General features: G+C 39.3%; 1 protein-coding gene across 2 annotated transcripts in view; it reads right to left on the bottom strand.

The window, feature by feature from the left end:
- LOC121285087 (juxtaposed with another zinc finger protein 1-like) overlaps positions 1 to 14,666 on the bottom strand; it is a 131,876-nt gene that overhangs the window by 91,421 nt on the left and 25,789 nt on the right. The window contains exon 2 of one of the 2 annotated variants that reach the window (XR_005944598.1): positions 3,040 to 3,678. The exons of the other annotated variant lie outside the window; for it this stretch is intronic. The gene's annotated coding sequence lies outside the window, so the exon portion shown is untranslated. Of the gene's footprint in view, positions 1 to 3,039; positions 3,679 to 14,666 lie in introns of those variants that run through there. 2 annotated transcript variants of the gene reach the window in all.

Genomic DNA, 14,666 nt, shown 5'->3' with positions numbered 1-14,666 from the left:
CAATATTGAATTTAAAGGTCTTTTTGTGCATTTGTGCTGGTCATGGTAGAGGATGTTTGCATTGACACATGGCACATTTAACATTTCAAGCACTCAATTCAAGCTCTTACCAGATGTTTTCTCAAGCTCAGCACAGAGAATTAACTTCCATAGGCAAGAACTTGCCTCCCCACATTGAAATATGACCATGCGCACAAAGCACTTCAGAATATCATGCCTGGGTGAACAATATACATGTCTATTGTAACTGTTCTTTTACATACAATTCCACCACACGTCATAATACAACTAGAAAGTCACCGTAGACACTTTGGCCTGGATTTCCCAGCCTCCCCGTGCAGGGCTGGCAAGCCGTTGAAATCTCCATTCACATTGAACATCCCACCTGCATGAATTCCAGCCTTTGTAACTGACTGGTTTATTCAAAACTTTTTCAGTACAATTACATACAGCCAGTTGTCAAAGTCTTCTCAAACAAGTTTTCAACTAGGTTGTGAAAGTTTAAGCAGCTGGTACAAGTTTCAATATTGTCTCAGACAATTCTCTCTTCCACAAGCACTTCTAATACCTTACATACAGGAGTGTTCTCGCCATGCTTAATACCCAATTGTACCATAGTGTAATTCAGGGGCTTACTGAAAAGACCTCCTTGTAATCAGTACTGAATATTGTGGCTTTCACACACGTTCGCCAATCTTTTTGAAGGTATACTGCTAAATACCGACTACGACAAAGCCGGAAATGAATTGCTAAATTGCTTTATCATACAGACAAGAAATGAATCTACAGAACAGGAGTAATCAACTCTCACCCTGATCACACTAACAAAATCTTGCCAGAGAACTATAAAAATAATACACTACACTATATTTATTATTGGCTCAATTTTTTTCTGGGCGTCTTTTTCAATTTTGATTAGCTCTGGGCTTGAGATGGCAAGATTTCCTTAACTGGGCAAAGCTTCCTCCATCCCGAATGCCTGCAGCTTTACTGAAAAGAAAACTAAATTCACTGTACTTTTAAACAAACATTCTTTAGTTGGAAATCTTTTCCATGAAGCAGAAATAAAAAAATTTAAAGTCTGAATGGTTGAACTCCTTTGAATGGCTTTTCAAGTAATAGATAGTGATTCATAATGTTCACATCTATTTCTGTTGCAGCTGGAACAAAATATTAACTAAAATGTCAAATGTTCTAAACTTATGCTTCTTGTACTCTGATGTTGACAATCGGAGAGATTAAAGGAACGTCAGTCGAGCAACACACATACACACACCTGTTGAAGACCAGGAGATGGGGAGAAACATCAATGAGGGCCATATAAAATATTATCCATAATAGGTTGTAATGGTGATTAATTGCTGATATCATGTTTCTAGAATTCAGATAATTACTTTCCTCAGATGATTTGTTTAACAGTAATGAACAGCTTGACCAGCTGTTTTTTGATATGCTTCAGGCAAAGCCAGAGCAAAATAACCAACTTTGCTGCATCCGTTAAGTAAAAATAGGAGGGGTGAAATAAATATAAGCTGGTGTAAGGTGGGGGGGTAGTTGTTGGGACAAGCAAGCAGTGATACGAAGAGATAACCAAAAGATGTCACAGACAAAGGAGCAAAGAGGTGTTGAAGGTGGTGATATTATCTAAGAGAATATGCTAATTAAGAATGGATAGCAGGATCCTTCTATCCACTCTTAACTAGCATATTCTTTTAGATAATATCACCACCTTCAACACCTCTTTGTTCTTTTGTCTGTGACATCTTTTGGTTATCTCCTCCTATCACTGCTTGCTTGTCCCAACAACCACTTTTCCCCCCCACCCCACCCCTAAACCAGCTTATATTTCACCCCTCTCCTATTTTTACTTAGTTCTGTTGAAGGGTCATGAGGACTCAAAACGTCACCTTTGCTCTTCTCTGCCGATGCTGCCAGACCTGCTGAGTTTTTCCAGGTATTTTTGTTTTTGTTTTGGATTTCCAGCATCTCCAGTTTTTTGCTTTTATATTTGCTGCATCCATTGGTTGAAGCTTTATTTTGTTAATGATGTAATATGGCAACCAAAGACAAAAATATCTCACTTTGTCACACCAGCCAGCTCCCGGCAGTTAGTTGCAGAATAAAGTTCCCTTCAACTTACAATTTAGGATGCTAAAGTTTGTCAGTGTGGTTTATACTGAAGTGCTATTTTTTGATCACCAGGGTTTGAAATCCTCATTGCAGGCAGAAATTTTGGAAAGTAAAACGGGATTTGTTTTCAAGTTATGCCTAGCAGAATATTGTGAAATAAAGTCTATATTTAAGCTTAGACAACGAAAGCACATTTCAACCTTCCTTTAAATCCATTTCTGAGAAGCTCCATGCCAGGGAAAGTGGGGGAGGAGGTAATCAAATAACTGGCAAGTCTACTAGCCATCCACTATACAGGGAGGGAATTTGGAATTGCTACTCTGTAAAATAAACCAACTTTCTAATTTATCATTAAACTCATCTCAACAGGGCATTTATCAGTTCCACCTCTTGGAAGTTTGCAAAAAGTATGCAGTCATGTATATTAGATTACAATTACTTCAAGCAACACAGACATTTATTGATATAGTCCCAGGTCATACTAAAGCAATGCTAATAATACTAGATGATTGAGTGTTTACCTTTCTTGCCAATAATAAGGGGCGTAAGATCTACTTACAGGAAAGATCACTGATGCTAAAACTGATAAGAATATCAAAAGGTAAACTAAAAATTTGTAACACGCCATTATGGTCCAACCTCAGAAGAATACACCTACCAAATAGGTTTAATTTTTCCATTTCCTACAGCAGCCTCTATGCAATCACCAATTTAGTATCAACTGTTGTCAAATTAAGAGGTAGGTTTATACTGTGTTCATGCCAAGAAACTGGATTTTGGATCAAAGATTATTTCATAAAAGAGCCTTTACAGTTAACCTCATTTTAAAATATCAAATATCAATGAAAACAATTAATGCATACAATAAGTACTAACGCAATTCAAAATGATGCAAATTGAAGTCAATTATAAACACACTAAGCTTCCAAAGTGGATAATTTATTTGAATTCTATTGGCTAACAAGTTTTATACATATTTATTGATGTTCACAATATTTGATGAAAAACTTCAAGAGGAATCCTTAATAAAGGCACATTCCAAAAAGAGACCACCTCAGGATGCAGTAAAATATCAGCCATACTGCCGCCAAATGTTAAACTGGCAATTCAAATCCGATTGGAGATTTGAATAGTGACATGGTTGCATCTCAAATGTCCATGTGCAGTCAGCTATGCAACCATCACATCCTGGAAGTGGAGATAACATGAAGCAGCATTCGACTTCTCTCTCCAGAAATGCTGCCAGACCTGCTGAGTATTTCCAGCACTTTGTGTTTATTTCAGGTTTTCGGCATCTGCAGTATTTTGCTTTATTGAAGAGGCATTCATATGGATCCCCTTCATTTGCAAGGCCCCGTGTAATATACGTCCATGATTGATTAACACCCATGCCATCCCCTCCCTTCCAAAATGTATATTCAGGCATTTTCTCCCTACAAGCGCATCACTGTATATCTTGTGTTTTCAAGCCTTCTTCAGTCATAACAATATTACCTCCAATGGTTTGCTGTTTTTCCAAACCGGGGAATGAAGATTTGGCCAATTCCTCTGTTGAGACACAAAAACAAGGTTTGTCTTAGTTAACAATGTACATAAACATTAGAGCGATACAGGAACTTTACAGGCATTTGAACCAAAAAATTTGACAGTCTTGAACTTTATCAATTACATACCAAAGACTTTTACAAACACTTTAAATGATTTGCATTATACAACAGCAAACACTGGGACTGCAATATAAAAAAAAGTTATTTTTATCAAAAAATAAAAACTTACCACAAGTATTGACGGATGTTGATTAGTCAGGTCCTTGTTCCACAAGCTGATAAACTGGGTTACCCTCAATTCAGCCCAAGTCATTTAAATTTTTAACATTTTAGCCATGACTGGGTCTTTTGAATTGAAAGCTTTGTTGAACCGAACATTTTTGTTGTTCCACCATGCCTGAGGTGTGTTATATGATTATGTTTCAGGACTATATATATTGCTTTATAAGATTTTCATGGTTTGGAACAGTATCTTTAAATGTAGATTAAATGAAAGGAGTCATATGACCTATGCTGGAGGCTGCCTGACAATTTAGTTGTTAGATCAAAAGGATAGGCACATTGTATTATTGAAAGGGACGTGCCAAATGTTAACACCTGGGGATAGTGGCAGTTGTTTCTAAGTCCATAATGAGAACACCCAAAGTCTCCCAAAACCCAGAAGGGGGTTATCGGTATCAATTCATAAATAGTTGTGCTGGAGCCTGTCCCTTTGTTTCAAAGATGAAAAGCAGTGGTAATTAGGGATACCGATTAACATGTCTATTTCGATAAAGGGCTAGCGTGCTCCCGTTGCCATGGAGAGGGTAATGGAAGCCATGTTGAGATTAGAACACAGGCTTCCATTTAAACTCAGTTATATCACAGAGGGGAGTTGCCATTTTGATTTTGGGTTTGCTGCAGCCGACTGGGAAGGGGAGAGTAAGATAGGTGCTAGCCAGGCCTGCACCTTAAACAGAGAAAATGCTGGTTTCATCATTCACCACACAAGAATGCAGGTGGGAGCTGACACCCACTTTGAAAACATATTTCACAAGGAGTAAAACATGACTGGAGGTTCAGCTAGCTGAAGCTAGAGGGAAAACTCCCAGTGAAAGATGGTATGGGGAAAGGAAAAGAACAGAAGCAAAACCCTTGAGAATTGTGAAACATTTTGAATTGGCTCCTAGAGAAGAGAATGTCTACTTGAGAGACTGAGGAACGTAACAAAATTAGGGTTTTCGGCTGTTGGTAAAAGTACAAAGTGGCAAACTTAGTTTGGTCGTTTAAAGTATCGTTGCCTATGAAAAGAGAAGAGTGTTTAATTATTTTGCCTTTAGTCATTGATACAGTAAAAGTTCTTTGAGAAAGTGAAATCTCCACAAGTCAGCCTTTCAGCTAATGACTGAATGTTTGAATGTCTCTTTTAAGCGTCATCAATCCCTGCGAACCTTGTAACACTTCTGGAATTCCACTAACTCCAGAAACTTGAAACTTAGTATGTTAACTCGGTACCAGGCATTTCCCTACAGGAAGTGGATATGAAGTAATTCACCTTGATCATTTCATTGCATCTTCTAGTGGCTAACATTACAGGCATTGACAAAGACCGAAGAGAAAGTTGCCTTTCATTTATGGTGAAATGCCAGGGGAGTGGCGGCAGGGGAAAAAAATTAGAAACACAGGAAAATCTCGCTCTTTAAAAAGTCTATTGTAGAAAATTATGCATAAGTTATGCAAAGGATACCTTTTTAAGTGCCTGGTTGAGTTCTTGAGCACAAGGTAAATTTAAATAATAACGAATAAGTAAATGGGTCTTTCAAAATTGGATTAGGATAATCAAGACTGGTTTAAGAAGAAGACATCCTTACATGCAGCCCTAAATAAGTTAGGATATATTGGAATCCAGCAGAGTTTGCTCAATTAGGTCATGATACAATGAAATCACAGAAAGCCACTGAAAAGCTTTTCATTTCACCCGTCGTGGATTCAGAGTGCTATTGCTTCAGTCATACGAACATACAAAATAGAAGTAGGCCATCTGGCCCCTCGAGCCTGCTCCACAATTCAATAAGATCTTGGACGATCTGTTTGTGCTTCGAATTCCACATTCCCATCTTGCAATATTGCATCATAATTTGATGCTGAACTCTAATATTGCAGGAATGGACGGGTCACAGTTGAAATCATTCTACGATGCCTTAGCTTAAACAAGCAAACGGTTGCTTGATAGTACAGAACTTGAATATTGCTGAAAAGACAGGTATGTTTTAGAAGCTTCTTGTCTTGCACTCATCAGGATAAACAGAAGAATGCTAAGTTTCAAAAGATCACAACAACTTATACTACAGAAAGCGTGCAAATTGGTTGGCAAGTGAACTCCAATTGGCCGAGGTATTGTCATGGAGAAAGGAGCAGGGAATTGTAGGCTCCAAGCTCTTGGGTAATTAAACAAAAAGCTTTTCATTTTTTGATTTGATCCGTTTGTGCCGCTATATTGCTTCAACAGATGACTGCATTGAAAGCAAAAGAAACACAAAACATGCCCACATTGTAAACTCACTTAAGAGAAAATGTTTCAGCAGTGCTATTAACAATGACGCTGCCAAACGTATAATGCATTTGTCTGATCACGTACCCTCTGAAAGAGAAGAGTTTATTCTGGCACACAGCTTTAACTTTGGTGTTCCTCTGTCCCACATCATACAGGAAGGGGTATTTGATGAGTCTGAACTCCTGTTCTCAACTATCCTGCCACAAACCAGCATCTAATGAAGGTGCCAAGTCCTTGTAAGCAGATCTAGTGCGCGCATATTGTGGAATAGCTAATGACTTGTCTGATTTCCACATGCAATGGGAATGGCTGGTGCCATTGCGAGGCCTCAGGGCTAACCCAGACATACATATTTAATAGCCTGACAAAGGGATCAGAGAAGTCATTCTATACAAGCACAATTAGGTTGACAAAATGCACACCATTCTTAATGACTGCTTCAAACTCGTATCAATTGGGTCTGCCAAGTACGATCACACAGCTTTGCTTGAAAGCAAGCTTCAAAAAACATTTGTTAGATTTGTGTAAGAGTAACGAGCTGCCTTGTGATGTATATGGTAGGATTTGCCCTCATGGTTCACGATGTCCATACTTGTATTCACTTCCGAAGACACACAAAAGTGATGTTCATTTTGCTCTATTTTACTCAATGACAGGTTTTGCGCGGCATGAATTGGCCAAATGGTTAAGTGAGTTATTACAGCCAGTTCTTAGTGAGTTTTCTATGTACACAGTAAAGGATTCCTTCACCTTCGTAAAGACTATACATGATCCACATATTAATAGCAATGCCTTGTCTATGTGCTCATTCCACATTACAAGCTTATTTATGAAGATGCTGCTGAAAGAAGCCATTGACATTTGCGTTGTGTCTCAATAGCATGGCAATATAGGCATGCTGCCATTTTCTGAATCAGAGTTCATCAAACTAATGAACTTAGCAGCTCGCACAGTAGAGTTCAGTTTTAATGACGCATGTATACCAAAATAGGTGGTGTAGCCCTGGGATTTCCTTTGCTCCAGTTCTTGTAAACATGTTCATCAGAAAATTGCTTTTCGTGGAATGAGCCCGAACTTCCTACTCCCTGCATATTTCTGATATGTGATATTTTAATCTGCAGCCGAGTGTAAGGGCACACCTTAATAAGCTCCTTCCCACGCTCAAATTCACTTTTGAGATGGAACAGTCTAATGCACTCCTTTTCCTCGACGTGCTAGTTGAGGAATCTGCTAAAGGGTTCTCTATTACTGTCTACCGCAGGCCTACCTTCACCGTCGATATACACAATTGGGATTCTTACAGCTCCACTTGCTATAAAATTGGCCTTATCCGAAATTTTGCTAATGGGTCCCTAGCCATTTGCTCACCTTTCAAGCTTGATGCAGAAATAGAGTGAATCCAAGTTATCCTGCAGGACAACAGCAATCCTGATCATATTATTCAGTGTGATATAAACAGGCCAAGGGCTACCACTTTTGGCTCTGAAAAGTGCCTGGTCTACTTCAAATTGCCCTGGAAAGGTAAAGCATCTCAAAAAAAAATTAGCAATGGGTTAAGCAAGCTGTTTCATTCTGCGACTGTGCAGCAGCTGCACAATTGGTATTTTTCACTAATAGCATGCTGCCTTCAGTCCAAAAGACATTCCACCACACAATTGAGCAATGTCACGTATGAATTGTGTGATGCCAGTTGCATAGGCCGTACATCCCAATGATTGAATCAAATCAAGCTGATTGAAGCAAACCACATGTTCCTTCTGAAGCAGAGTCATATGGACTCGAAATGTTAACTGTTTCTCTCTCCACAGATGCTGTCAGACCTGCTGAGATTTTCCAGCAGTTTGGATTTTTTTCAGGTTTCCAACATCCACAGTATTTTGCTTTTAGTTTACCAGCGTATTCCTTCAGTTGTTCATAAGACAGTACAAACCATACTCAACCAGCCACTGCTTACAAAACCCAAAACAAACTGTCTACCGTTAGATGTGATTCTATGTTTGGGCAGCACTCGCTAAATAAATCGGATGCACTAATAGCTACGCTAACAACCAATTTAAGATAATCAGGTGAGCTTGTAAAATGACTCATTTATGCTTGCTAGAAGCACACACATTCATAAACAGGGACCCATTCTCTGCAAACAAAAGGAAAAAATTCAAGCCTTGCGTCTTTTTTTGAATTACCCAGGAACTTGGGGTATAGTTCTCTTTACTTTCTCCATGGCAACACCTTGGCTAGAGTTGACTTGCAAACCAATCAGCACCTTTTTCTCCTGTAGAATAAATTCTTGTGGTCATTTGAAATCTGGCACTCTTGCTTTAGCCCTGTGGAGTGCAAGATGAAAAGCTTCAGCAACGGCTCTCTTTTCAGCAATATTCAAAAAGTAAACTACACCAAGCTCAATTTGGGATCATCGTCCAGCCAACTAGCTACATTTGTAAGGTGAGCTTTCAGGTCAGTTAGTCCCAGAATGCCAAACATTAGCCCATGCCACAAATTAAAGTGTAAAACAATCATTTTGGTGATCTTAATGGCCAACAGCCATTAAGGAGACATGGTTAGAAGTGACCAAGATTGAGAGCTAGATATTCCAGGATTCTTATCTTTAAAAGAGATAGGCAAAATGGAAAATGCAAAGAGGTAGGCTGGAGAATAAGAAATGGAATAAAGACATTAGGCAGAAAGAATCTTAGCTCAGGAAATCAAGAAGTGGAATCAGTTTTGGCGGAGCCAAGAAACAAAAGGAGGCAAAAAATCATTGATGGCAGTTGTTTATATGTTCCCTAGCAGTACTTGTGTAGGACAGGGTATAAAATCAGGAAATTATACATCCATGTAACAAAGGGTAATACAGCAATCATGGTGGGCATCGATTTTCACAGGCTGCACAAACCAAATTTGCAGCAATTGTGTGGAGGGCAAATTCATGGAATATATACAAGCTAGTTTCTAGATCAGTCTGCCCAGGAAAGAACTAGGGGTCAGGCTATTTTAGATCCAGTATTGTGCAATGATAAAGGGTTAATTAATAACCTTGTAGTAGAGGGCCTAGGGAAGAATGACCATAATATAATAGGATTTTATATTGAGTTTGAAAGTAATTTTCAAACTAAAATCTTAAGTCTAAAAACAAAGCAAACAACATGGGCAGAATTTTATGGCCCCATTCAGCAGGGTTAGAACTGTAAAATGCGGCGAGCTATCAAAAGTCCACTGACTTCAGCGGGACCTTAAAATCCCACTAGCATAAAATTCCACCCTATAAGTGTTATGGAGGATCTGGACACGGTAAATTGGGAAACTACACTAACTACAAGCCACTGCTTGTGTACCATTAATACATTATTTGCAACAAAATATACATTCCAATAAGGAACAAAAGCCTTATAGAAAAAGTGGTCCAACTATGGCTATCAAGAGTTAAAGATGGTAGTAGATCAAATGAAGAAGCTTATAATGTTGCAAAGAATAATAAGCCTGAGGACCTGAGGATTGGGAGGTGGGAGGAGGCAGGTGGGGTGGGAGGGGTAATATTTTAAAAACTGATAAGAGAAAAAGAGTGTGTGATGGTAGACTAGCAAGAGCCATAAAAATAGATTACAAATATTTCAATGCAAATGCTTTTTTATTCTTTGATGGAACATGAGCATCACTGGCAAAGCCAGCATTTGTTGCTCATCCCTAAATTACCCTCAAGAAGGTGGTGGTGAGCTGCCTTCTTGAACCATTATAGTCAACCTAATTTAGGTATACCCACAATGCTGTTAGGGAGAGTTCCGGGATTTTGGCCCAGCAACTGTGAAGAAGTGGCACTTGCAAGTGGTAATGATCCCTTGCAACTGCGGCTCTTTTCCTTCTAAGTGGTAGTGTACGGCAATGGTGGAGGGAGTGAATGTTTAAGCTAGTGGCTGCAGGGTCATCAACTCTCAGGGATTAAATCTGTGCACTGTGGGGGGAGGGGAGGAACTACTGCTGTAACCTCCAAGACCCGCTGCGAGATGGGTGGAACATCCCCGCCCCCCCAGACACCCGCTGATAACTCAAGCACAGATCACAGCACTTCTGAGGCTGATGCAAGCGCAAACACAAAGATTGGCCGATGCAGATGAATTCCATGACAAAACAAACCCAGGAAAGGCATTAACTGATAGCAAGATACAAAACAAATTAAGGGGCAGTCCAAGAAACTCTGAGAGGGCTAGTCACCCTGGGTGGATGTGGTGTTGATTAAAAATTATGCTTGTCCTGGATGATGTCAAACTTCGAGTCTTATTGGAGCTGCACTCATCTAGGCAAAAGCAAAGTATTCCACACAGTCCTGTGCCTTGCATATTGTGCACAGACTTTGGGGAGTCAGGAGGAGAGTTACTCTCCACAGTATTCTCAGCCTCTGACCTGCTCTTGTAACCACAGTATTTATATGGCTGGTCCAGTTCAGGTTCAGTCAATGGTATATATATTTGCAAATAGTACTGACTACTGTGCAATCATCAGCGAAGATCTCCAATTCCGATTATATGATGGAGGAAAGGTCATTGATGCAACAACTGAAGATGCTTGGGCCTAGGACACTACCCCGAGGAACTCCTGCAATGATGTCCCAAAGCTGAGATGATTGGCCTCCAATAACCTCAACCATCTTCTCCTACGTGCTTGGTATGACTCCAACCAGTGGAAAGTTTTCCCCGATTCCCATCGACTTCAGTTTTGTTAGGATTTGTTTTTGCATATTCAGATCAAAGGCTATCTTGATGTCAAGGGCAGTCACTCTCACCTCACCTCCTGAATTCAGCTCTTTAATCCATGTTTGAGCCAAGGCTATAATAAGGTCAGGAGTCAAGTTGCACTGGCAGAACCCAAACTGAGCCATCAGTGAGGAGGTTATTGCTGCGCAATATTGATAGCAATGTCAACGACACCTTCCATCACTTTGCTGATGATTGAGTGTAGAGCAATAATGGTATAATTGGCTGGATTGTATTTCTCCTGCTTTTTATAGGCTAGATGTACCTGGGCAATTTTCCCATTGTTGGGTAGATCCCAGTGTTGTAGGTATACAGGAGCAGCTTGACTAGAGATGCTCTAGAATGAGCCACACACGTCTTCATCACTATTGCTGGGCTGTTATCAGGACCCATAGTTTTTGCAGTATCCAATGCCTCAGCCATGTAATGATATCATGTACAGTGAATCAAGTTGGCTGAAGATTTGCATCTGTGATGTTGGGGACCTCAAGAGGAGGCAGAGATGGATAACTACTTGGCATTTCTTGCTCAAGATGGCTGCAAATGCTTCAGATGTGTCTTTTGTACTGACAAGCTGCTCCACTGATGGGGGCATTTGTGGAGCCCCTTCCTCCAGATAGTCGATTTGATTGTCCATCGTCATTCAAGATTGGATGTGGCAGGACTACAGAGCTTTGATATGATCCATTATGTAAACAAGAAGAGATTAGGAAAAGTAAACATTATAAGCAGAGGCAGGTGAAATTATATTGGGCAGTAAGGATATGGCAGAGGCATCAGACAAATACTTTGTTTCTGTCTTTACAGTAGAAGACACAAAAACATTCTGTCAATAATGGGAAACTAAGAGTCTAGCAAGACTGAGAAGCTTGAAAAAAATCAGTATAAGTGATGAAATACCATTGGAGAAATTAATGGGATTAAGTGATAACTGCAGAGGTAGTGGATGTATTGGCTTAGATCTTCCAGAATTCATTAGATTCCAGAAGAGTTCCCAAGGATTGGAATGTAGCAAACAAAACTCCACTATTTAACAAAGGAGGAAGAGAAAAAAATTGGGGAACTATAGGCCAGTTATCCTAACATAGGTGGCAGGCAAAATGCTAGAATCTATTATTAGGGGTGTGGTATCAGGGCACTTACAAAATCATATCATTAAGCAGAAATAGCGTTTGACAAATCTGAGTTTTTTTTTGATGATGTAATTAGTAGGATGGATAAGGGGGAAAAAAAAAAATCAGCAAACATAAGTGTATTTGGATTTTCAAAAAACATTTAAGATGCCACACAAGAGGTTATCACACAAAATTGGGGCTCATGTGATTGGGGGTAATATAATAGTATGGATTGAGGATTAATTGAAGGACAGGTGAGAGAGAGCAGGAATAAATGGGACATCTTCAGGTTGATAGGTTGTAACTAACCGAGTACAGCAAGGATCAGTACTTGGACCTCAGTTATTTATAGTCTATATTAATGACTTAGATGAAGGGACCAAATGTGATGCATCCATGCTTGTGAGGATACAAAGTTAGGTGGGTAAATAAGCAACAGCAGGGAAGCATAAAGCCTGCAGAGGGATATAGACAGGTTGGGCGAGAAGGCAAAAACATCGTGATTTGGTAAAATGTGAAGTTATCCACTTCAGTTGGAAAGAAAAAGCAGAATATTTTTGAATGGTGGAAGACAGAGGAATGTGTGCATTAAAAGGGACTTGGGTATCCTTATACATGAATCACAAAGTTAACATTCTGATGCAGCAAGCAATTAAGGCAGCAAATGGTTTGGTTAGCTTTTATGGCAAAGGGATTGGAGTATAAGAGTTGTTACAATACAGTAGGGACTGTTAATGTTTAAAGAGAAATTCAAACACCCAATAATTAACTGAAAGAACCATGCCACAAGGTTTCACATTCTTAAGAGAAAGTAAGCTTTACTGTGTACAAAATCATTTAAACAAAGCCAGCACTATTAGCTTGATACTTATGCTTTAAAATCAAAAAACACAATAAAACAATCATTTGTGCTTTAAACTGAAATCCTCAACTCAACCTTCCCTTTTCACTTTGACTTCCCTACCCCAGGAAGTCTTTGGCTATTTATCAGGTTCTTGAAGGTTATCCGCTTTCTTTTGACCAATTTCAAGGTTTTCCATTGCTCCCTTTTAAGGTCTGGGACTTTTCAGCTCAAGCCTGAGCCTCATGCAATTCTTGCGCAATGACTCAACTGAAAATTCGAAACACTCCTGTTTTTAAATAGCTTTATTTTTATAGTTTACAACTGTTCCACAGTTCTTAACAAGTTTCTTTCTCTGCCTGCTCTGAGCTGACTGCACACAGAACTCCAACTGCAACAAAGCTAACTGCCTTTCACTGCGAGGGCTACTATACATTTAGTCCTCTAGCTCCAAGCTAGGAAAATCTTCTAGCCTCTTTTTCCCCTCTCAAACTCCAAGTTAGCTGCAAATTACACAAGACCAAATGTGCAACTGCGTGAGAGAAAAACCCAGATAAATTAAATCAACCAACCCCACCAGCCCATCTCCATTGCAACGTGGCATGCTTTGGGATGTTCCAAACAGAAATGCAAACTAATCATCTTTCACCTTCAAACCTCTCTTGGATTCTCTGTGACTCATATGGATAATTTATCTGTCTAATGGAATTTACGACCCTCTTTCCCAGATTTGTTAGTCCCACCAAATGCTTTTAGCTTTTTTCATCTGGGAACTACATAATTTAAATATTTTATTGAGGTAACAATAGACGCACAGGCTCTATCAAGATCCAGACATGGGTCATCCATTGTTCAAGTTCTCTCACTTCCAACTGTGACCTTGAAATTAACCAATGTTTAATCTTAAAACTGTAATTAACCCAGACTTGTTTGATTTGCATTCGATTTAGGATTGTTTCCTAGGTTCTTAATCAGGTTTTTCCATTTATGTACATTAAAAATAATTCCAATTCCTAAAACTAAGTTATATTCTAAAACATATGAACTATAAAACTAAATATTCACAAATTAAAGAAGTCTTACTACAATTATAGAGGGCATTAGTGAGGCCATATCTGGAGTACTGTGTGCAATGTTAGCTCCCTTACCTACGGAAGGACATACTTGCCCTTAAGGAAGTGCAATGAAGGTTCTCTACACTGGTCCCTGGGATGAAGGATGTCCTATGAGAAGAGATAGAGTAGGCTAGGCCTATATTCTCTGGAGTTTAGAAGAATGAGGGGTGATCTAGTTGAAACATATGAAACTCTTAAAGGTGTATGCAGAGAAAAGTTTCTCCTGGCTGGGGAATTTAGATCACAGGGTCACAGTCTAAGGAGTAAGCCATTTAAGACTGAGATGGAGAAATGTCTTCGGTAAAAGAGTTTTGAATCTTTATAATTCCCTACCCCAGAGAGCTGTGATGTTGAGTTGTTATGTATATTCAAAACAGAGATCGATAAATTTTTGGGTACAAATGGAATTAAGCAATATGGGCGTAATGCAGGAATGTGGCGTGAAGATAGGTCAGCCATGATCTTGTTGAGTGGTGGAGCAGGCTCCAAGGACCAAATAGCCTACCCCAGCTCTTATTTGTGTTCTTACCAAAGTGAGCATCAGCACACAGTTCAACTGAATTCACTGTTTCAACTTTGAACTTATATAATTAAAAATTAGTCCTGCAGAATGACCTTCAGCATTAAAGGTTGAATGCCT

The sequence above is a fragment of the Carcharodon carcharias genome, chromosome 12 (assembly GCF_017639515.1).
Source record: "Carcharodon carcharias isolate sCarCar2 chromosome 12, sCarCar2.pri, whole genome shotgun sequence".
NCBI classification, from domain to species: Eukaryota; Metazoa; Chordata; class Chondrichthyes; order Lamniformes; family Lamnidae; genus Carcharodon; species Carcharodon carcharias.
The sequence above is the reverse complement of the archived record's forward strand: the minus strand, read 5'-3'. Positions and strand labels throughout refer to the sequence as shown.